We start from the raw sequence: 21,066 nt of genomic DNA, 5'->3' as shown, positions 1-21,066 counted from the left end.
GTGTAAACAACAACAACCCAGCTTTGTTGTGTATGTAACCATAGGGATTTGTGATGTCACCTAGAACCTTCACAGCAGCGACAGCTTTATGAGGAGCATCAGCACTGCTCTGCCTGAGCAGAACCATCACCGCCATAGGTTGTCAAATAACCCGGGTTTAACCCACACAGGTAAGTCCAATGGGGTGCAGGCATGTCCTCTATGCTTACAGCTTCCCGTGGGTGTTGGTTTGATACCGTTTGGGGACAGCCAAGGAGGCATCTGCAGGCAACAAAGGTAGGTGTGTGCTTGTGTGTGTGTTTCCTATGCAGATCCTAAGCCCAGTGTCACATGCAAGTAGGAGGAGTAAGAAGGGTTCCTGGCAAATCCGGGTTATGGATTGCATTTAAAAAGGCCCCGTGGGAGTGCAATGGGCCCCTGTCTTGCTGCTTAGCAATAATGGTATGGGTTTAGGTTCTGCTGTGTGTACTGGTGGTTGACTGCCCCCCAGCCCAGAGTGTGCATGGAAAATTGTCTGGCAGCCTCCCTGACAGCAAGCAGTGATAGTGCCCATGAAGGGCACCTTGTTGGGCCCGCCCCTTTCACGGTTATCGCTTCTCGGCCTTTTGGCTAAGATCAAGTGTAGTATCTGTTCTTATCAGTTTAATATCTGATACATCCCCTATCTGGGGACCATATATTAAATGGATTTTTGAGAACGGGGGCCGATTTCGAAGCTTGCTTCCGTCGCCCTATGCATTGACCCGATATGGCAGTATCTTTGGGTACAGTGCACCACCCCCTTACAGGGTTAAAAAGAAAGATTCCTACTTTCATTGCTACCTGCTTGCTGGCTAGCCAGCTAGCCAGCCCTGTGGGCCTTGCTGCTGCTGCAGCCAAAAAACAAAAGGTGGTGCTGCTGCTGCTTCTGCTGCTTCTGCTTCTGCTTGTGTCTGGCCGCTGTTGGAGCGTCCAGGCACAGGACTTCTGCTGCTGCTGACTAAATGGCCTCCTTAATTGGATCATTTGAGTAGCCAGCACACCTGTGCAGGTAGGGCATGACATGATAGGCAGCTGCCTTGATAGCGGGTGGGTGCTGAATGTTCCTAATTGACAAAATAAGATTAATGCTTATGAAGAAATATAAAATCTCATCCCTTCCCCAATATCGCGCCACACCCCTACCCCTTAATTCCCTGGTTGAACTTGATGGACATATGTCTTTTTTCGACCGTACTAACTATGTAACTATGTAACATAACATGGGGGGGGGGGTCTCCTGGCTGTTCACACAGGTGTGTCATTGCTGTACATTGACCATGCATTGCTTCTGTGGTATTGCAAAGGCAAAGACAAATGCTTCCAGCCATCCATTGCACTAATGGATTGGTCATCAGCTTGCTGTCTATGTCCCGCATCAATATAGACCAAAGTACAGAGGGTTAGGCTATGCTATTGTGCACCTACCTGATGCATCAGAAGGTGCGAGGCCCTTGCTAAATTCTGTGCACAGACTTTGAGATCTATACTTTAGACTGTATCTAAACCTGCTCCAACATGGACTGACATTCTGGCCTACTTTCAGCCGATGCGACTTGTCTGTCGCTGAACAGTCGCTTTTTATGTATTCAGCACCTATGTATAATGTTGTAAAAATGCTCTAGAAGCTAAAGTCGCAGAAATGTCACACATATTTGGCCTGCAACTTTCTGTGCGACAAATTCAGACAGGAAAAATCAGTATAAATCCTTAGAAAATTATCCCCCAGTGTCTCCATCTGCTGGCGGTATTGAATAAGCATTGCTGCACTGATGGGGTATGCATTAGACGAAAAAAAAGAAGAAAAAGAAGAATAATACGCCCAGAAAAGAGGCGAAAAGGAGAAAAACGTAAAAAAACGTGAAAAAAAAGTAAGAGGAAGAGAAGGGAAAAAAAGGTGGAAATGGGTTTAAAAGTGATTTCGGCGGAGATATATATATATATATATATATATATATATATATATATATATATATACGCGCACACACACACATATATATAAACGTATTCTCCGTTGAGATATTGCAGCCGCTGCTGTGTCCAGGCCCAGGAGCCTTAGCACTGTGCTGTGATGTCACTCAATACCACTGACATCACTAGGTGTAAACAACATCTCTCCTTTGCTGTGTATGTGACTATGGAGCTGTTTGGTGATGTCGTCTATTATGGCCTTCATAGAAGCAACAGGAGATTGTTGCATCCATCTAGAACCCTCAGAACTACAGTGCTATGATGTCACTCACTTCCACAGGCCTTGCAGAGTGTAAACAACAACAACCCAGCTTTGTTGTGTATGTAACCATAGGGATTTGTGATGTCACCTAGAACCTTCACAGCAGCGACAGCTTTATGAGGAGCATCAGCACTGCTCTGCCTGAGCAGAACCATCACCGCCATAGGTTGTCAAATAACCCGGGTTTAACCCACACAGGTAAGTCCAATGGGGTGCAGGCATGTCCTCTATGCTTACAGCTTCCCGTGGGTGTTGGTTTGATACCGTTTGGGGACAGCCAAGGAGGCATCTGCAGGCAACAAAGGTAGGTGTGTGCTTGTGTGTGTGTTTCCTATGCAGATCCTAAGCCCAGTGTCACATGCAAGTAGGAGGAGTAAGAAGGGTTCCTGGCAAATCCGGGTTATGGATTGCATTTAAAAAGGCCCCGTGGGAGTGCAATGGGCCCCTGTCTTGCTGCTTAGCAATAATGGTATGGGTTTAGGTTCTGCTGTGTGTACTGGTGGTTGACTGCCCCCCAGCCCAGAGTGTGCATGGAAAATTGTCTGGCAGCCTCCCTGACAGCAAGCAGTGATAGTGCCCATGAAGGGCACCTTGTTGGGCCCGCCCCTTTCACGGTTATCGCTTCTCGGCCTTTTGGCTAAGATCAAGTGTAGTATCTGTTCTTATCAGTTTAATATCTGATACGTCCCCTATCTGGGGACCATATATTAAATGGATTTTTGAGAACGGGGGCCGATTTCGAAGCTTGCTTCCGTCGCCCTATGCATTGACCCGATATGGCAGTATCTTCGGGTACAGTGCACCACCCCCTTACAGGGTTAAAAAGAAAGATTCCTACTTTCATTGCTACCTGCTTGCTGGCTAGCCAGCTAGCCAGCCCTGTGGGCCTTGCTGCTGCTGCAGCCAAAAAACAAAAGGTGGTGCTGCTGCTGCTGCTTCTGCTGCTTCTGCTTCTGCTTGTGTCTGGCCGCTGTTGGAGCGTCCAGGCACAGGACTTCTGCTGCTGCTGACTAAATGGCCTCCTTAATTGGATCATTTGAGTAGCCAGCACACCTGTGCAGGTAGGGCATGACATGATAGGCAGCTTGCCTTGATAGCGGGTGGGTGCTGAATGTTCCTAATTGACAAAATAAGATTAATGCTTATGAAGAAATATAAAATCTCATCCCTTCCCCAATATCGCGCCACACCCCTACCCCTTAATTCCCTGGTTGAACTTGATGGACATATGTCTTTTTTCGACCGTACTAACTATGTAACTATGTAACATAACATGGGGGGGGGGGGGGGTCTCCTGGCTGTTCACACAGGTGTGTCATTGCTGTACATTGACCATGCATTGCTTCTGTGGTATTGCAAAGGCAAAGACAAATGCTTCCAGCCATCCATTGCACTAATGGATTGGTCATCAGCTGGCTGTCTATGTCCCGCATCAATATAGACCAAAGTACAGAGGGTTAGGCTATGCTATTGTGCACCTACCTGATGCATCAGAAGGTGCGAGGCCCTTGCTAAATTCTGTGCACAGACTTTGAGATCTATACTTTAGACTGTATCTAAACCTGCTCCAACATGGACTGACATTCTGGCCTACTTTCAGCCGATGCGACTTGTCTGTCGCTGAACAGTCGCTTTTTATGTATTCAGCACCTATGTATAATGTTGTAAAAATGCTCTAGAAGCTAAAGTCGCAGAAATGTCACACATATTTGGCCTGCAACTTTCTGTGCGACAAATTCAGACAGGAAAAATCAGTATAAATCCTTAGAAAATTATCCCCCAGTGTCTCCATCTGCTGGCGGTATTGAATAAGCATTGCTGCACTGATGGGGTATGCATTAGACGAAAAAAAAGAAGAAAAAGAAGAATAATACGCCCAGAAAAGAGGCGAAAAGGAGAAAAACGTAAAAAAACGTGAAAAAAAAGTAAGAGGAAGAGAAGGGAAAAAAAGGTGGAAATGGGTTTAAAAGTGATTTCGGCGGAGAAATATATATATATATATATATATATATATATATATATACGCGCACACACACACATATATATAAACGTATTCTCCGTTGAGATATTGCAGCCGCTGCTGTGTCCAGGCCCAGGAGCCTTAGCACTGTGCTGTGATGTCACTCAATACCACTGACATCACTAGGTGTAAACAACATCTCTCCTTTGCTGTGTATGTGACTATGGAGCTGTTTGGTGATGTCGTCTATTATGGCCTTCATAGAAGCAACAGGAGATTGTTGCATCCATCTAGAACCCTCAGAACTACAGTGCTATGATGTCACTCACTTCCACAGGCCTTGCAGAGTGTAAACAACAACAACCCAGCTTTGTTGTGTATGTAACCATAGGGATTTGTGATGTCACCTAGAACCTTCACAGCAGCGACAGCTTTATGAGGAGCATCAGCACTGCTCTGCCTGAGCAGAACCATCACCGCCATAGGTTGTCAAATAACCCGGGTTTAACCCACACAGGTAAGTCCAATGGGGTGCAGGCATGTCCTCTATGCTTACAGCTTCCCGTGGGTGTTGGTTTGATACCGTTTGGGGACAGCCAAGGAGGCATCTGCAGGCAACAAAGGTAGGTGTGTGCTTGTGTGTGTGTTTCCTATGCAGATCCTAAGCCCAGTGTCACATGCAAGTAGGAGGAGTAAGAAGGGTTCCTGGCAAATCCGGGTTATGGATTGCATTTAAAAAGGCCCCGTGGGAGTGCAATGGGCCCCTGTCTTGCTGCTTAGCAATAATGGTATGGGTTTAGGTTCTGCTGTGTGTACTGGTGGTTGACTGCCCCCCAGCCCAGAGTGTGCATGGAAAATTGTCTGGCAGCCTCCCTGACAGCAAGCAGTGATAGTGCCCATGAAGGGCACCTTGTTGGGCCCGCCCCTTTCATGGTTATCGCTTCTCGGCCTTTTGGCTAAGATCAAGTGTAGTATCTGTTCTTATCAGTTTAATATCTGATACGTAGAATGCCCTTCTGGGGGGCGTGTCCTGCAGTGCATGGCGGCGGTCGCATAAACCTTGTGCTCCGCTGCAGCCCAGGCCTAATAGCGGCTACACAGCATTGATCCTGAGCATATCGCTACGGCAATTGTGCCCACCGGTACCTGAACTATCGGGGCACCTGATGATGACCCGGAGGCGAGGGAAAAAGAGCCCACTGAAGCTCACGGCGTTCTTTCCTGCTGCAGAGGCCTCACAAGATGGCGCGGCTCAGTGCGGGTCAGCGTCTCCGGCTACTGGAAGTGCCTCACCAGCGTCTTCATCCTCTCAGACGGGCTGCGCCCTGGAGGCTTCTCCTTCAACTCCTCCGATTCTCCTGACAGGCTGGTCGCCTTCGGTGCAGCAGGACCCGCAGGTACCGTTTTCCCCGATCTCCTCCAAGCCACTGGGAGCGGGGACCCTGCATACTAGAGGCCCAGGAGGCCCTGATGGGAGCTCTCCGTCGGCGCCCCTAACTGAACCTATTATGAGGGGGCTTCTCGCTGAGTTACATACCTCCATTCAGGGAGACATTAAGGCAGCCGTGTCCAATATACAGCATGAGATCTCCTCTCTTGGACACCGCACATCGCACATTGAGAACAAGATGGCGGAACTCACCTCTTCTCATAATGAAGTAGTGGACTTAGCTAATGGCCTGGAGGATGAGGTTGCCGCTCTTCAACTTAAGATAGCTGATATGGAGGACAGGTCTCGCCGAAACAATTTAAGGGTGAGAGGGGTGCCGGAGTCTGTGAAAACGGAGGACCTCAACACCTTCCTAACGGATTATTTTGCATTGTTGCTGCCTCAGGCTTCCACCCTAGATCTGCTAATGGACAGAGTCCACAGGCTCCCTAAGCCCAAAACCCTACCTGCTGCTACACCAAGGGATGTGATTCTGCGCCTTCACTTTTACCATATTAAGGAGCAATTGATGTTGGTGGCGCGCTCCTCACCCTCCCTACCAGATGGGTATTCGGGACTCCAACTTTTCACGGATCTCTCTGCTGCCACTCTAGCCAGGAGACGTGAGTTCAGTACAGGGACTAAAGCTCTCAGAGAAAAAGGGATCCCTTATAAATGGGGATTCCCTGTGAAATTGATTATCACCAATAAGGGGTCCAAACATGTGGTCTCTTCCCCGGAGACCCTTTTGCAACTGTGTGCGGAATGGAACTTGCCTGTTGATCTGACTGCTCAGAGGTCCCTGGACATACCACATGCTGCAAAGATAGCTGAGGAATGGAAGGTTGTCTCCCACTGCAAGAAAAAAATCAAGACATGAACTGTTCCTCTGCCTTTAGACAGGCCTGTCCGACTTGTCTCACTGGCTTGCGACTGGGGTATCCTTCCCCATCTTTTGGGTTACTTATCCTCTTAGTGCTCTGGATACTTTTCCTGAATGTTTAAACATTCGGCCTAACTGCAGTCGAATGTACTTACCTACCCCCATTAAGACCTACCACATGGTCTTTACTACTGCTTGCTCAATTTATTTGTTCTTTGTTGTTCGTTCTGTTTACTTGTTTTCTGTCCCGTTGGTCCTCCATCACTCACTTTCTCTGATAATGGATATGAGAGGCTCCTCTTGCGAGCTGCTAAGTGTAGATGTATCCTCTTCGATGGGAGTACCTGCTCCTTTTCAGTTTACTGTGCTAATGGTTCTGCTTTGCGTTGATGTATACTTTAACTATGGTTATTAAGGTTGTGTCTATGAATGTGCGGGGTCTTAACTCACCGTATAAAAGGTCTCTGGTGTGGAAGGAGGCTAGACGCCTAGCGGCCGATGTCCTCTGTATACAAGAATCCCATTTATTAGCCCTAGATGCCCATAGACTCCAAAATAAGAGATATCCACATATCTATCAAGCGCATGCTGTTCACAAAAAAGGAGGAGTGGCGATTGCATTTAAGAACACCCTGACGGTTACTGTCCAGCACTCTGTGATAGATGATAGAGGTCGTTTTATAATTATTGTGTGCTTACTAAACAATGTTCAATATACCTTAGGCTCCTTATATGCGCCTAATGCGAAACAGTGTACCTTCCTCAGGGCATTCTTGCGTAAATTGGAGTCCTTGAGAAAGGGACACTGCCTACTGCTAGGAGATTTTAATATGACCATGTGGCCTAGTGTAGATTCTACTTCGCCCAGTTTGAAAAAAGAACCCACAGGTTTCTTCACTAGTGTGTCCCAAAATGACCTATATGATGTTTGGCGTATATCCCACCCCACGGAAAGGGACTTCACCTTCTTTTCTCATGTGCATAAGATATACACCAGAATAGATTACGCCCTTACCTCCCACTCTCTCCTATCATTGGTTTCAGAGGCCCGAATTATGCCCATAGAATGGTCGGACCATTCCCCCATAAGCGTAACCATTAAAGAATCGCATAGCACCCGCCCGACCTATATTTGGAGACTTAACCCACTAATACTCCATAATCCTGAATACTCTGAAGCGACCAAGTTGGCGGTTGATGCCTACTTCCGCATTAATGATACTGGTGATGTCACAGACCCCATGCTTTGGTGTGCGTTTAAGGCTACAATTAGGGGTCACTTTATTAGTCAAACAGCCTATGACAGGAAGCTCCGCCAGACCAAAACTCTAGAACTCCAACAGCGCCTTGCGGAATTACATAGGCGCAATAAGACCTCGTGCTCTCCATCACTAATAGGAGAAATTTCTCAGGTTAGTGCTACCCTACACTCCCTCTCTTTACACAGCTATGAGATGGCACTGAGAAGGCTCAAAATGACATGGTATTGGCAGGGTAATAGATCTGGCTCTATACTGGCTAAACAACTTAAAAAACGTCAGGATAAGGAGAGAATCCCCTTCCTTACTAAATCTGATGGTTCTATAGTTACTGACCCTCAAAGTATAGCCAATTGTTTTGCAGATTTTTATAGTAAATTGTACAATCTTCAACATGACATTGCTACTCCACAGCCTGATGAAGCAGTTATCTCTTCTTTTCTGTCCTCTATGTCCCTCCCCTCTCTGTCCGCGGACCAAGCATCTGATCTTTGCTCTCCCTTCTCCACAGAAGAAATTCTTGAATGTGTGCGTTCCCTCAAGCCCTCGAAGTCACCTGGCCCTGATGGTATTACAAATGAATTTTATAAGCAATTTGGCCCTTCCGTAGCTCCCTTTTTGACCAGAGCCTTTAACCGTATTAAGGAGAACGGTGTGCCCCCTAAGGAGATGTTGGATGCTCTGGTCATTACCATACCTAAACCTGGTAAGCCACTGGACTCTACCCTAAATTACAGACCAATCTCTCTCCTAAATAGTGATATTAAATTGTATGCCCTGGCTCTTGCTGCCAGGTTGAATAGGGTTTTGCCGGACCTAATTCACAGGGACCAGGTTGGCTTCGTCAAGGGTCGTCAAACGGTGGATGGTACGAGACGCTTTCTCGACATCATCACAAAAGCGCATTCCGATCGGACGCCTTCTCTCTTGCTATCCCTTGATGCGGAGAAGGCGTTTGATCGAGTGCACTGGGGATATTTGCGAAGTGTGCTGCGTAAGTTTGGTTTTCCCCACTCTTTGGAATCCGCCATTATGGCACTATATACGCTCCCATCTGCTAGAATTTACACGATGGGTACCCTTTCTAATAGTTTCTCACTTAGCAATGGGACTAGACAGGGGTGCCCACTGTCCCCCCTTATATTTACCTTAGTTATGGAGCCGCTTGCTCAATCCATCAGGGACTCCCCAGACATTGCGGGCATTCAAATAGGTAAAGTAGACCACAGGATTGGCTTGTTTGCCGACGATGTTATCATTAGTCTCTCCAACCCCCTGAGTTCTTTAGGCCCAGTTATGGACATTATTGATGCCTTTAGTCGAGTTAGCTTTTATAAGATTAACCCCACAAAGTCGTGTATCTTACCATTGCAGATACCCACTGAGCAACAGCGAGTACTACAAGCTAAATATCCCTTTCAATGGGTCACTGACCAGATTCCTTACCTAGGCATAGTCCTTACTGCGTTGCCTGATAAGACAATTGCTTCTAATTTTGCTGTTATGCGGTCCCTGCTTACCAAAGAAATTGATCACTTCTCCAGGCTTCCTGTCTCATGGGCGGGACGTGTTGCCACTGCTAAGATGATGCTGCTCCCTAAAATTTTATATTTTTTTAGATGCCTGCCGATGATAGTGCCCGCCTCCTTCCTCTCACAACTACAGAGAATGCTCTTACGATTTATTTGGGATGGTAAGCATCCTAGGGTTGGTGCGAATATATTGTATCGCCCTGTGCATGAGGGGGGTATGGGGGTGCCGAACCTTAAAATGTACTATCACGCTGTTCTACTCGATCAGCTTAAAAAATGGTGGTGGCAGGACGCTCCCCCCCTGTGGGTAGATATTGAAGCTGCTGTCCTCAATGTTTCTAATTTTAATAACTTTCTCTGGGCATTGCGCTTTAACCCTACCTTTGCTCCCTCTTCTCCTTTCTCTACTATTGCGGCTGCTATCAGGTTGTGGAGTAAGGTGGCGCGAATTAAAAGTCTTTGTCCACCTAGAGTGAAGGATATCCCTTTAGCTGCTATAGGAGACTATATTCTAGATATAGATTTTAAGCCCTGGATAGATGCGGGCATCCTCACTGTGGCATTGATTAGCGATGCTAATGGGTTGATGCCTTTCACTGATATTGTACGCATGTTCTCTATATCACAGAAAGACTTTTACAAATATTTGAGGCTTAGACATTTTTTGAGGTCTCTCCCTTGGGATAGCTCTCGGCCTCGCACTGCGTATGAACATCATTTCCTGTGCAGGGACTCCTTTACTAGGGGTATCTCCCTTGCTTATGTAGCTTTGACTGAGGAGGAGGGGGAAATGGACAGTACGTTTAAGTCCAGATGGGAGGAGGACCTGGCGCGCAGATTCACGGCTGAGCAGTGGAGCTGTGTCTTTGACATGCACAAAAAATATTCTAAATGTGTTAATCATTTCGAAGCTTCTAGGAAGCTCCTATACCGATGGTACTACACGCCGGTTCGTCTGGCTAAAATATACCCTACCACCTCCCCAGTGTGTTGGAGATGTAACCGGGAAAGTGGTACCTTGCTACACGTGTGGTGGACTTGCCCGTTAATTGCACCTCTTTGGACCGAAATTAAGAAGTTATTGGACAACCTAGTGGACTGCCCCTTCTCATGGGGCCCAGAGAGTGCACTACTATTCCTGTCCCTAGAACAAGTTCCCCCGCATTATATGACCATTTTATATCATATTCTGATAGTTGTGAGGGCTCACATTGCTCGGAGGTGGAAGTCGACTGAGGTGCCGGGTCTTCCTGCCATTCTGGCGGAGGTGCATAGTAACCTCGTGTTGGAGGAATTGATAGCGAAGAGGTGTGGGGCTTCTAATAGCCGTATAGCTACTCTGTCCCAGTGGACGGACAGTTGTTCGACCTCAATTAGGGTCGTAGATTAGCTAATCGTATATGCACGATGTATCTCACTCTGATATGTGTATTATGATATGTGTATTATGATTATGATTGTATTGGTGGTCTCTCATTCCTTGTTTTATACATTATATATTGAGGACCTTACTGTTGTTCTTGTTATATGAAAATTTATAAATAAAGTTTAAAAAAAAAAAAAAAGGCCCCGTGGGAGTGCAATGGGCCCCTGTCTTGCTGCTTAGCAATAATGGTATGGGTTTAGGTTCTGCTGTGTGTACTGGTGGTTGACTGCCCCCCAGCCCAGAGTGTGCATGGAAAATTGTCTGGCAGCCTCCCTGACAGCAAGCAGTGATAGTGCCCATGAAGGGCACCTTGTTGGGCCCGCCCCTTTCACGGTTATCGCTTCTCGGCCTTTTGGCTAAGATCAAGTGTAGTATCTGTTCTTATCAGTTTAATATCTGATACGTCCCCTATCTGGGGACCATATATTAAATGGATTTTTGAGAACGGGGGCCGATTTCGAAGCTTGCTTCCGTCGCCCTATGCATTGACCCGATATGGCAGTATCTTCGGGTACAGTGCACCACCCCCTTACAGGGTTAAAAAGAAAGATTCCTACTTTCATTGCTACCTGCTTGCTGGCTAGCCAGCTAGCCAGCCCTGTGGGCCTTGCTGCTGCTGCAGCCAAAAAACAAAAGGTGGTGCTGCTGCTGCTTCTGCTGCTTCTGCTTGTGTCTGGCCGCTGTTGGAGCGTCCAGGCACAGGACTTCTGCTGCTGCTGACTAAATGGCCTCCTTAATTGGATCATTTGAGTAGCCAGCACACCTGTGCAGGTAGGGCATGACATGATAGGCAGCTGCCTTGATAGCGGGTGGGTGCTGAATGTTCCTAATTGACAAAATAAGATTAATGCTTATGAAGAAATATAAAATCTCATCCCTTCCCCAATATCGCGCCACACCCCTACCCCTTAATTCCCTGGTTGAACTTGATGGACATATGTCTTTTTTCGACCGTACTATCTATGTAACTATGTAACATAACATGGGGGGGGGGGGGGGGGTCTCCTGGCTGTTCACACAGGTGTGTCATTGCTGTACATTGACCATGCATTGCTTCTGTGGTATTGCAAAGGCAAAGACAAATGCTTCCAGCCATCCATTGCACTAATGGATTGGTCATCAGCTGGCTGTCTATGTCCCGCATCAATATAGACCAAAGTACAGAGGGTTAGGCTATGCTATTGTGCACCTACCTGATGCATCAGAAGGTGCGAGGCCCTTGCTAAATTCTGTGCACAGACTTTGAGATCTATACTTTAGACTGTATCTAAACCTGCTCCAACATGGACTGACATTCTGGCCTACTTTCAGCCGATGCGACTTGTCTGTCGCTGAACAGTCGCTTTTTATGTATTCAGCACCTATGTATAATGTTGTAAAAATGCTCTAGAAGCTAAAGTCGCAGAAATGTCACACATATTTGGCCTGCAACTTTCTGTGCGACAAATTCAGACAGGAAAAATCAGTATAAATCCTTAGAAAATTATCCCCCAGTGTCTCCATCTGCTGGCGGTATTGAATAAGCATTGCTGCACTGATGGGGTATGCATTAGACGAAAAAAAAGAAGAAAAAGAAGAATAATACGCCCAGAAAAGAGGCGAAAAGGAGAAAAACGTAAAAAAACGTGAAAAAAAAGTAAGAGGAAGAGAAGGGAAAAAAAGGTGGAAATGGGTTTAAAAGTGATTTCGGCGGAGAAATATATATATATATATATATATATATATATATATATATACGCGCACACACACACATATATATAAACGTATTCTCCGTTGAGATATTGCAGCCGCTGCTGTGTCCAGGCCCAGGAGCCTTAGCACTGTGCTGTGATGTCACTCAATACCACTGACATCACTAGGTGTAAACAACATCTCTCCTTTGCTGTGTATGTGACTATGGAGCTGTTTGGTGATGTCGTCTATTATGGCCTTCATAGAAGCAACAGGAGATTGTTGCATCCATCTAGAACCCTCAGAACTACAGTGCTATGATGTCACTCACTTCCACAGGCCTTGCAGAGTGTAAACAACAACAACCCAGCTTTGTTGTGTATGTAACCATAGGGATTTGTGATGTCACCTAGAACCTTCACAGCAGCGACAGCTTTATGAGGAGCATCAGCACTGCTCTGCCTGAGCAGAACCATCACCGCCATAGGTTGTCAAATAACCCGGGTTTAACCCACACAGGTAAGTCCAATGGGGTGCAGGCATGTCCTCTATGCTTACAGCTTCCCGTGGGTGTTGGTTTGATACCGTTTGGGGACAGCCAAGGAGGCATCTGCAGGCAACAAAGGTAGGTGTGTGCTTGTGTGTGTGTTTCCTATGCAGATCCTAAGCCCAGTGTCACATGCAAGTAGGAGGAGTAAGAAGGGTTCCTGGCAAATCCGGGTTATGGATTGCATTTAAAAAGGCCCCGTGGGAGTGCAATGGGCCCCTGTCTTGCTGCTTAGCAATAATGGTATGGGTTTAGGTTCTGCTGTGTGTACTGGTGGTTGACTGCCCCCCAGCCCAGAGTGTGCATGGAAAATTGTCTGGCAGCCTCCCTGACAGCAAGCAGTGATAGTGCCCATGAAGGGCACCTTGTTGGGCCCGCCCCTTTCACGGTTATCGCTTCTCGGCCTTTTGGCTAAGATCAAGTGTAGTATCTGCATTTGGTCTGGTCGGAAGGTGTCTGTGGTACCCCGCTTCTCGGCCTTGGGGGATTGTCTCTCCTTACGGAGGGACTTCACCCCCTTGCTGCTATTGGGGAGCGGGCTTAGTCCACAGACAACGGGTTGCGATCCCCCTGTCTCTGGGACCTTGTGTCTCAGAAGGCATTTTCGGTACGTTGAGCGTTACCTGTAGCTTCGGAAGCACCTAGGGTACCCCCGACCTCTGCCTTGGGTAAGGGTTCCGCTTTTATAGCGGGATTCCGAGCCCCTGCTGCTATTGGGGAAGGGGCTTAGTCCCTGGGTGTGGAAGATGCCGTTCTCCTGGGCTTTCCCCTCTGGGGAAATGTCGATGCGAAATACCATCCGCATAGAGGTGTCGGAGAGCCATCGTCAGTTGAAGAACCTCCGCTTCATTGCGGAGGTGATTCTTCTTGACTACTTCCGCCTCAATAGGGAGGACATCCTGTGTCTAAATGACCAGGAAAGCCGTGGCCTGTATACCGTCACCTTCACGGCCACGGCGTGTTGCGATAACATCTATGCAACCTTGTCTGGTGCGGACCAGAGGGACGATCGACTCGACGGTCTTTCGTTCCAGTTCCTCTATGGTGAGGAACATATACCGTTGGTGGTGGCTATGCACAGCCCTCATGTGACCACGGAGGATATAGCCACTTTTCTTCGGCGATACTGCGAAGAGGTGCGATTCGCAAACAAAATCTTGAACTCCGTGCGGTTCTGGAACGGCAAGAGGAAGTTCTGGGTCAAGCTCCGTAAGGATCCCGGTGGTATTGGGGGTCTTTGCCATCCGCCCCCAAATTTTGCCATCGGGAGAGTTCGGGGCTTCCTGTTCTATCCTCAAATGCCTATGTATTGCCGAAATTGCTTGAGGTTTGGCCACACCCAGGAGACCTGCGGCGCGGAGCGTGTGATTCGCTGCAATAGGTGTGGCCAAGAAGGTCACATAGCCTCAAGATGTAGCCATACGATAAGGTGCAACCTCTGCGGAGAGGAAAATCACGATTTTAATTCCTGTCCCCATAAAGCAAAAACTACGATGGGTGGGTCAAGGCTGGGCCCACCCAAAGAGGGGACAGGACAAAAGACGTCCTTTTTTAAGATGCCCAAACCCCAGATGGCAGGTACTGATGGGTCCAGGCCCAAGACCTCTGGTGCTCCATCGGGGGGCCCACCGGTGGTAGTGCTAGGGGGAGGCCATGGGGATTCCACGAAGCCCGGGCGGGTGATCGAGTTTACTGCCCGGGAAATTGAAAGACGTCGATCGACTTCCTACCTGGCTCAAGAGCCCGCCGAAACTTCTGAAGGGGGCTCACCTGTGGCGGGTGGCAGCCGACGGGCCTCGGTGGGGGCAAAAGTGGACCCAAAATTGCAGCATAAGCCAGGTACTGGCTTGGCCCAGGGTCGCCCTGCTCCGGACGAAGAGGCCCCGGTGAAAGCCCGCCGGAAGGGGAGCCAGGTGGCCAGGTCTGAGCCCGGTCCTGTTACTCCGCCTATACAGGACAGGGCCAAGAAGACAAGTGGCGCCAAACCAGGGTTTGCTGCCCCGCCAGCAGTGGACCCGGTGGGTAAAACTGGCCATCGTCGATCGATGGGGAAGTTGGAGCAACAGTCCTCAGCAACGCTTGCTGGGGAACAAGCGATGAAAACTTCCCAAGGTAGCGGCAAAGGTTCCGGAAAAGAGGCCTCACAGGCCCCTGTGCAGCAGTTCCAGTCGTCAAATGATGAAAGAAGACGCAGATCCATCAGCCGGGGGCCAGAGATTACATCGAGTGAGAGCAACACAGAGGATATGGACAGCAGTGTGACATTTAAAAGACAAAGAGAAGAAGAAGAGGAAGACATTCAAAGGAAAGCGGCGTGCCGTAGTTCGGACGAGAGCGAGCTCAGGGTCGGGGCATCATCGATCTCAAGCTCCGACCCTCAGAACATCAAGGAGCTGATGACCCCGCAGGCGGGGGATGACGGTACGCAGCTTATTATTGACTTTGATTCTCCAAGCACGGACTCTCCATAAACTATGCCTATCCCTGTAAAAATTGCCTCACTCAATGTGAGGTCCTTAAAGAGCCCTGATCGCAGGGCTGCTTTATTTTCTTATCTAGAGACATGTGACTTTGACCTTTGCCTGCTACAAGAATGTGGAATCCCTAGTAAAATGGACTATAAAGACTTAAAAGAAGACTGGAAGCTGGGCCCATCCATATGGTCCGGTGCAAATGACTGTCGTTCTGTGGGTGTTGGGCTGCTCTGCCGAGGCCAGTCCTTTTCTATTCATACAGTAACTGAGATTGTGCCTGGCAGAGCTCTTTTAATTCATCTATATTTTAATGGACTTTTAATTCGTGTTTTAAATGTGTATGCCCCTCCTGATAAACAGGAGCGGGCAGAACTATTTGAAATTTTACCACTGTTTTGTGTTGGGTCTTCCCCCCTGCTGGTGGGAGGTGATTTTAACTGCATACGTGATGGGGAACACCGGCAGGGTGGGGATATTAATCGTAAAGACCGCACTTCTTACCTGCTTAAAAATTTTATTGATGATTTTAATTTGAAAGATTGCTGGAAGGATCTCTTGCCGGAGGACCCAGGCGCCACATGGTCCAATGGAAGAGTGAGCTCCAGAATCGATTTTATTTTTTCCTCTAGAGCTTTTAAACCCCTGAAATGCACGCTCGAGCAGAATATCTTCTCTGATCATAAGCTCCTCTTGGTGGGCCTGGAGCTAGAGGGGGAGCAAAAAGCAAAAAGGGGCCTCTGGAGATTAAACACCACACTCCTAGAGGACCCTGAGATAAAAGAGGAGTTTGTGCGGACCTACCAATGCTGGCAATCACAAAGAAAACCCCACGAGCCTATGCTGCACTGGTGGGAGGGCACCAAATCTAAAATCAGATTTTTTTTTATCAAAGCAGGTAAGAAGAAGGCAAAAATGGAAAAACAGTGGTTTTATGTTCTTAACATGCGTTTAAATGTACTTTTTAAATTGAAAGAAGCTGGTATGGATGTAGAAAATGATATTTTAAACCTTAAAACTGAAATAAAACATGCCATAGAAAAGAAAGGGAAACAAATCATTTTTAACTCACATGTGCAGCACCTGGAGGAGGGCGAGAAATGTTCCCGTTTCTTTTTTAAAAAAGTGATGAATAGGAGGGATATCATCCAAAACCTTGAGGGTGAATCCACTCCAAAAGGCATGTTAGATGCAGTTTTTAACTTCTACCAGCTTCTTTTTAATAAGAAAGATCTTAATCCATCCTTTTTAGAACATGTTCTTAATTCCCTTGATTTTAAGCTAGATGTTTTAGACCAGGAGGTTTTATCCCGTGATCTTAACTTAGATGAACTTTTATTTGTTTTTAAAAGTTTTTCTAGTGGGAAGGCCCCTGGGGAAGATGGTTTACCCATCGAATTTTATTTAGCTTTTTGGGATATTTTAAAGGATGATATGGTTTTATTGTATAAAGAAACTTTTATTGTTAATGAACTTCCCCCTTCCTGGAGGAGGGGGATTGTATCATTACTTTTTAAAAAGGGTGAAAAGGATATGCTAAAAAATTGGCGCCCCATCACACTTTTAAATGTCGATTATAAAGTTTTAGCCAAGTTATTAGCTGTCCGTTTTAAACCTTTTATTCATAAATTAATTCACCCAAATCAGGTTTGTGGGGTACCTGGAAGGTCTATAGCTGAATCCCTAAATATTTTAAGAGATGTTTTATGGTATTTTAAGGATAGAAATCAAACTGTAGCAATTTTATCCTTAGACTTTGAAAAAGCCTTTGATAGGGTCTCCCATGAATACCTGTTTTTAGTTCTTAAAAAGATGGCAGTGCCTGAAACGATTTTAAGCCGAATCATGCTTTTATACCGATCCTGTTTTAGTCAAGTCTCTGTTAATGGCTTTTTAACCAGCGGTGTTCCTCTTTTATCAGGTGTCAAACAGGGCTGCCCCCTGTCCCCACTCCTTTTTATTTGCGCAATCGAACCACTGATGGCCCTCCTCAGAAAAGACCGGGTAGTAAGAGGCGTACCGATACCTGGTGGAGGAGGGACCCATCTAAAGGTGTTGGGGTACATGGATGATGTCACCATACTGTGCCCGGACTCTCCATCCATGAGGGGGGCATTGAGGAACACCAGCTATTTCTGCGAGGTCTCTGGTTTTAAGCTAAACACAGATAAATGTGACTGTTTTTATATTGGCTCCTGGGATTCATCCATCACCCCAGGAGTCACAATGCAACAGGATCAAATTAAAGTTTTAGGTATTGTTTTTAACCAGGTCAATGATGGGAGCCCTAACTGGGATTCAGCTATAGCTAAGATGGAGAAGAAGATTTTAATGTGGAATCTTAGAAACCTTACCATGGAGGGGAAGATTTTAATAATAAAGATGGTTTTACTCCCTATTATGCTATACATTGCCATGGTATTTCCTCCATCTATTTTATACATTAAAAAAGTAACTAGAATTGTTTTTTCTTTTTTATGGGGTTCAAAAATGGAGAAATTAAAGCGTGATTTTATGTACAAAAGTAAAGATAATGGCGGGAAAGATGTTCCTAACCTTTTTACTTTCTTTTACATAAAGTATTTCTGTTTCTGTTTTAAAATTATTAAATCCGATGGCATTTTTAGCTGCTTTTTAAGGTACGCTGCGGGCATGGTTTTTAAAAGATGGTTGCGCATCCCTCTGAACGCTCCGGTGCTTCTGTGTCCCCCAAAACATTATGTGGTGTTGGAAAAGACAGTCAGGCTCCTAGGTCTCCAAGATTTGGAGCCTGACATACTGGGGGACCAGAGAAAGGTATCAAAGGTCCTCAGGCGGAGTGAGGTTACCCTGGCAGTGTCCAATTTCACACAGGCAAGATCCAAAAAGGTATGGCGGAACGTGTACGGGAAGTTTCTGGCGAATGTACACAGGGATCTTGCCTGGGCAATCGTCCACCAGTGCCTCCCTACTCGTGAGTTCCAGCACAGGCGAGGACTGGTGGCGAGAGCCAAGTGCCCGAGAGATGGCTGCGGAGTGGACGAAACGGTGCTGCACATATTTTGGAACTGCCCTTTTGCACGGGAGCTTTGGAGGAAGGTAGGCCCACTTTTGAAGTGGGCCTGCGGCCTAAAAGATTTTAATCACGAATGTGTCTTTTACGGTCTTTTTAACTGCCCCAATTTTAAACAGCAGATGATCTGCTGGATGATTATTAATTGTTTTAAAAATGCCATCTGGAAAGTTAGGAACATCTTACTTTTTAAACATGATTTTATTGATGTTAAAAACTGTATAAAGCTGGCCCTGAGTGAGATGTACATCTATTACCTAAGAGACAAGAAACAGTTGGGGGCCAGCGAGGCAGCATCCATGTGGTGTCTGCCTCTATGGAACGAAATAACAATATAATCAGTTTTTATGACATTTGTATAATGTTTTATCCTGCCATTTTTATTTTTTCTCCTTTTATTACTGGTTTTATTATTTGTATTTTAAAACTTTTGTGAACCTTTTATTATTTTGCATTTTAAATTTTGTATGGTTTCTTATTTATTCAATAAAATTTTGTTGAAACCTTATCTGTTCTTATCAGTTTAATATCTGATACGTCCCCTATCTGGGGACCATATATTAAATGGATTTTTGAGAACGGGGGCCGATTTCGAAGCTTGCTTCCGTCGCCCTATGCATTGACCCGATATGGCAGTATCTTCGGGTACAGTGCACCACCCCCTTACAGGGTTAAAAAGAAAGATTCCTACTTTCATTGCTACCTGCTTGCTGGCTAGCCAGCTAGCCAGCCCTGTGGGCCTTGCTGCTGCTGCAGCCAAAAAACAAAAGGTGGTGCTGCTGCTGCTTCTGCTGCTTCTGCTTCTGCTTGTGTCTGGCCGCTGTTGGAGCGTCCAGGCACAGGACTTCTGCTGCTGCTGACTAAATGGCCTCCTTAATTGGATCATTTGAGTAGCCAGCACACCTGTGCAGGTAGGGCATGACATGATAGGCAGCTGCCTTGATAGCGGGTGGGTGCTGAATGTTCCTAATTGACAAAATAAGATTAATGCTTATGAAGAAATATAAAATCTCATCCCTTCCCCAATATCGCGCCACACCCCTACCCCTTAATTCCCTGGTTGAACTTGATGGACATATGTCTTTTTTCGACCGTACTAACTATGTAACTATGTAACATAACATGGGGGGGGGGGGGGGTCTCCTGGCTGTTCACACAGGTGTGTCATTGCTGTACATTGACCATGCATTGCTTCTGTGGTATTGCAAAGGCAAAGACAAATGCTTCCAGCCATCCATTGCACTAATGGATTGGTCATCAGCTGGCTGTCTATGTCCCGCATCAATATAGACCAAAGTACAGAGGGTTAGGCTATGCTATTGTGCACCTACCTGATGCATCAGAAGGTGCGAGGCCCTTGCTAAATTCTGTGCACAGACTTTGAGATCTATACTTTAGACTGTATCTAAACCTGCTCCAACATGGACTGACATTCTGGCCTACTTTCAGCCGATGCGACTTGTCTGTCGCTGAACAGTCGCTTTTTATGTATTCAGCACCTATGTATAATGTTGTAAAAATGCTCTAGAAGCTAAAGTCGCAGAAATGTCACACATATTTGGCCTGCAACTTTCTGTGCGACAAATTCAGACAGGAAAAATCAGTATAAATCCTTAGAAAATTATCCCCCAGTGTCTCCATCTGCTGGCGGTATTGAATAAGCATTGCTGCACTGATGGGGTATGCATTAGACGAAAAGAAATAAGAAAAAGAAGAATAATACGCCCAGAAAAGAGGCGAAAAGGAGAAAAACGTAAAAAAACGTGAAAAAAAAGTAAGAGGAAGAGAAGGGAAAAAAAGGTGGAAATGGGTTTAAAAGTGATTTCGGCGGAGAAATATATATATATATATATATATATATATATATATATATATATACGCGCACACACACACATATATATAAACGTATTCTCCGTTGAGATATTGCAGCCGCTGCTGTGTCCAGGCCCAGGAGCCTTAGCACTGTGCTGTGATGTCACTCAATACCACTGACATCACTAGGTGTAAACAACATCTCTCCTTTGCTGTGTATGTGACTATGGAGCTGTTTGGTGATGTCGTCTATTATGGCCTTCATAGAAGCAACAGGAGATTGTTGCATCCATCTAGAACCCTCAGAACTACAGTGCTATGATGTCACTCACTTCCACAGGCCTTGCAGAGAGTAAACAACAACAACCCAGCTTTGTTGTGTATGTAACCATAGGGATTTGTGATGTCACCTAGAACCTTCACAGCAGCGACAGCTTTATGAGGAGCATCAGCACTGCTCTGCCTGAGCAGAACCATCACCGCCATAGGTTGTCAAATAACCCGGGTTTAACCCACACAGGTAAGTCCAATGGGGTGCAGGCATGTCCTCTATGCTTACAGCTTCCCGTGGGTGTTGGTTTGATACCGTTTGGGGACAGCCAAGGAGGCATCTGCAGGCAACAAAGGTAGGTGTGTGCTTGTGTGTGTGTTTCCTATGCAGATCCTAAGCCCAGTGTCACATGCAAGTAGGAGGAGTAAGAAGGGTTCCTGGCAAATCCGGGTTATGGATTGCATTTAAAAAGGCCCCGTGGGAGTGCAATGGGCCCCTGTCT

At 46.4% G+C, this 21,066-nt stretch overlaps 4 non-coding genes and 2 pseudogenes across 4 annotated transcripts; all 6 read left to right on the top strand.

Annotated features, from left to right (window-relative positions):
- The first annotated feature begins 589 nt into the window (after window positions 1–589).
- Window positions 590–780, top strand: LOC130343367 (U2 spliceosomal RNA). The gene has a single exon (XR_008882708.1). It is a non-coding gene; the product is annotated as a U2 spliceosomal RNA (small nuclear RNA).
- A 2,088-nt stretch (window positions 781–2,868) lies between these two features.
- On the top strand, window positions 2,869–3,059 carry LOC130343410 (U2 spliceosomal RNA). The gene has a single exon (XR_008882743.1). It is a non-coding gene; the product is annotated as a U2 spliceosomal RNA (small nuclear RNA).
- A 2,088-nt stretch (window positions 3,060–5,147) lies between these two features.
- On the top strand, window positions 5,148–5,273 carry LOC130343375 (U2 spliceosomal RNA; annotated as a pseudogene).
- Window positions 5,274–11,076: 5,803 nt separating this feature from the next.
- On the top strand, window positions 11,077–11,267 carry LOC130343408 (U2 spliceosomal RNA). Its single transcript, XR_008882742.1, has one exon. It is a non-coding gene; the product is annotated as a U2 spliceosomal RNA (small nuclear RNA).
- A 2,082-nt stretch (window positions 11,268–13,349) lies between these two features.
- Window positions 13,350–13,567, top strand: LOC130343380 (U2 spliceosomal RNA; annotated as a pseudogene).
- Window positions 13,568–18,956: 5,389 nt separating this feature from the next.
- LOC130343369 (U2 spliceosomal RNA) lies at window positions 18,957–19,142 on the top strand. Its single transcript, XR_008882710.1, has one exon. It is a non-coding gene; the product is annotated as a U2 spliceosomal RNA (small nuclear RNA).
- The last annotated feature ends 1,924 nt before the right edge of the window (window positions 19,143–21,066 follow it).

Source organism: Hyla sarda, unplaced genomic scaffold (genome assembly GCF_029499605.1).
Source record: "Hyla sarda isolate aHylSar1 unplaced genomic scaffold, aHylSar1.hap1 scaffold_679, whole genome shotgun sequence".
NCBI classification, from domain to species: domain Eukaryota; kingdom Metazoa; phylum Chordata; class Amphibia; order Anura; family Hylidae; genus Hyla; species Hyla sarda.
Note: the sequence above shows the minus strand (reverse complement) of the source record. Positions and strands in the feature narration are given on the sequence as shown.